General features: G+C 30.1%; 1 non-coding gene across 1 annotated transcript; it reads left to right on the top strand.

Annotated features, from left to right (window-relative positions):
* The first annotated feature begins 518 nt into the window (after positions 1-518).
* Positions 519-625, top strand: LOC139856266 (small nucleolar RNA R71). The gene has a single exon (XR_011761760.1). It is a non-coding gene; the product is annotated as a small nucleolar RNA R71 (small nucleolar RNA).
* Positions 626-2,746: the final 2,121 nt, after the last annotated feature.

Genomic DNA, 2,746 nt, shown 5'->3' with positions numbered 1-2,746 from the left:
GTTGGTTATTCGAACCTTGTTGGTTGTACGAGTTATTGTTTGGCCCATTTGGATTGTAAAAAATGTTTCGATTTCGATTGAAGTTTGGCCTTGGCGGTTGATAATTATTTTGATAATTATTTCCTGGCCTTTGATTCATGTAGGAAACATTCTCACGTTGTTTCATCGTTTGCTCAATGTGACAATCTTTTGTTAAGTGTGATCCACCGCATTGCTCACAACTGATTTGTATTGCGTGAATATCTTTAGTCATCTTTTCCATTCGTCTCTCGAAAGCATCTATTTTTGCTGAAACAGAATCAAAGTCATGGCTAGAATCGGCTCTAGCCACTTTAGATGAACGAAGAATATCTTTTTCCTGATGTCACTCATGTGAGTGGGATGCTGTGTTATCAATAATTTTGTAAGCTTCAGTTGCGGTTTTCTTCATAATGGAACCACCAGCTATTATGTCGATGTCTTTTCGTGTAGCAATGTCGCATCCTTGGTAGAATATTTATACTATTTGATAAGTATCTAAACCGTGTTGAGGACATCCTCTCAATAATTTTTTGAATCTTGTCCACGCCTCATATAGAGTTTCATTTGGCTTTTGCGCGAACGTAACAATTTCTCCTTGAAGTCTCACAACTTTCGATACCGGAAAGAATTGTTTAAGAAAATTTTCAACTAAGACATCCCATGTGTCAATCGCCCCTTCAGGTAACGATTCTAACCAATCTTTGGCTTCTCCCTTTAAAGTCCAGGGAAATAACATGAGATAGATCTGTTTATCCTCAACTTCTATGATTTTGAATAGAGTACAGATCCTATTAAAGGTTCGAAGATGTTCATTTAGATCTTCTTTTGGCGTACCACTATATTGGCATTGATTAGTTACCATGTGTAGGATTTGTCCTTTGATTTCATAATCTGGCGCATTAATGTCTGGCTTAATAATGGCGTGACCTTGGCCAGTGCGTGTGGCTCTCATTCGGTCTTCCATACTTAGAGATTCCGTTACTTCTATAATTGAATTTGTTGAATCTGAATCACTAGAGGATTCTTATTTAATGGTTTCTTCCTCGACAATCTCTGGATGAGTAATTTGTGGTTCAGGAGGAATGATTAGTGGTTCAGGATCTCTGAATTGTCCCTGAATATCCTCCGGATTCTCAATTGTGAGGTCGGGTTCAAAAAATGGATTATCGAAAATTTTAATTGGAGTACTTGGTCGACTAGATGACGATTCTAAAGAAAAATCAACGGCGACAATATTGGCTAGATGTCTTGATCGAGTTACAGGTTGGAACATATGAAAGGTGGTGAACGTTTTGCTCGGTGCATTCACTGAATATCCTATTAGTTATAAAAGATAAAAATTATATAAGCTATCAAATTAATAGACTTTTCTGATTTTGCCCACGTTTCGAATAGCCAATAGATGCAGCAGGTAGTCAGGACCCTTTAAATCGGAAGCCACAACTCGCCACTAACAAATCCAACTATTACTACGAACCAGAAAATTTTGGATGTCTATCAATTTAACCGCTTAAAATAATTTTTCTTCAAAATTTTGAAATAAAAATCTATGTCCTAAAAACTAGAGCGTCGAGAAATAAGAAAGAAAAAGAGTGCGTCGGAAAACGTCGAAAAATAAAAAGTTGAAAAATCAAAATAGGAAAGTAAAGCATCGAAACTTAAAAGTCTAAAAACTAAATATTAAAAGTTGCGTCTAAAGGTATTAAAGCTTAAAAGGAATTATATATCCAAAACGGCAATAACTTAATTAGGCACTAAATTCTATTAAATATTAAAGCGATAAGTGACGTCGTAAAATTCTAGAGCATCTAAATCTTAGTCTAAAGAAAAAGCACTTAAGGAATTTTACGACAAAGTCTTAAAATTCTAGAAATAAAAGTAAACTACTGCAAAAACTAACTTAAAACTAATTACGAACGATAACTATACAATTAAGAATAAAAAGATACAAAATATAAAAATAAAACTTAAAGTTATAAAAATACAATTTTTATAAAAATATTATTTTTATATTACTTATTTTATAAAAGTATCAATTTTATATTTAATAAAACTAATTAGACTTAATAATACAAATTAAAACTAAAAATAAAACTAAATAAAACTAATTAATATTTTAATTAAACCCTAAATGATTTAATTAATAATAATAAAAATTAAATTAAACCCTAAACCTCATTAAATGCTGTACCAGGTTTCAGTTGTCAGAGAGCTCCGCGAGTGCGGATTTCTTCAGCCAAATAACTCTGCGAGTGTGGAGGATCCAGATTCAGATGATGTGCAGGTTCAAATTACGCAGGTTCAGTATTTTTTTTTCTTTTTAATTTATTTTATTTTTAAATTTTAATTTTCTATTTTGTAGTAAAAAAATTAAATAAAACTTATATATTAAAAATTACTAATTAATTTTTATAATTCTAAAAAATGAACTTTTTAATTAAAGCACTTAAATAGATATATAGATATATATATATATATATATATATATATATATATATATATATATATATATATATATATATATATATATATATATATATATATATTTTACATTTTTATATTTTCATTTTTAATATTAAAACTTATATTTTTACAAAAATAGATTAAAACTTAATAAAAATCTTTTTTTATAGCGTTTCTCTTCGGCGTTGAATTTTTTATGGCAGCGGCGCCAAAAATACTTGATGTTAAAGCAGAGGGGTACGAAATAGTTATATTTTTGTTA

Source organism: Rutidosis leptorrhynchoides, chromosome 6 (assembly GCF_046630445.1).
Source record: "Rutidosis leptorrhynchoides isolate AG116_Rl617_1_P2 chromosome 6, CSIRO_AGI_Rlap_v1, whole genome shotgun sequence".
Classification (NCBI taxonomy): domain Eukaryota; kingdom Viridiplantae; phylum Streptophyta; class Magnoliopsida; order Asterales; family Asteraceae; genus Rutidosis; species Rutidosis leptorrhynchoides.
This window is presented reverse-complemented; position numbering and strand designations above follow the sequence as displayed.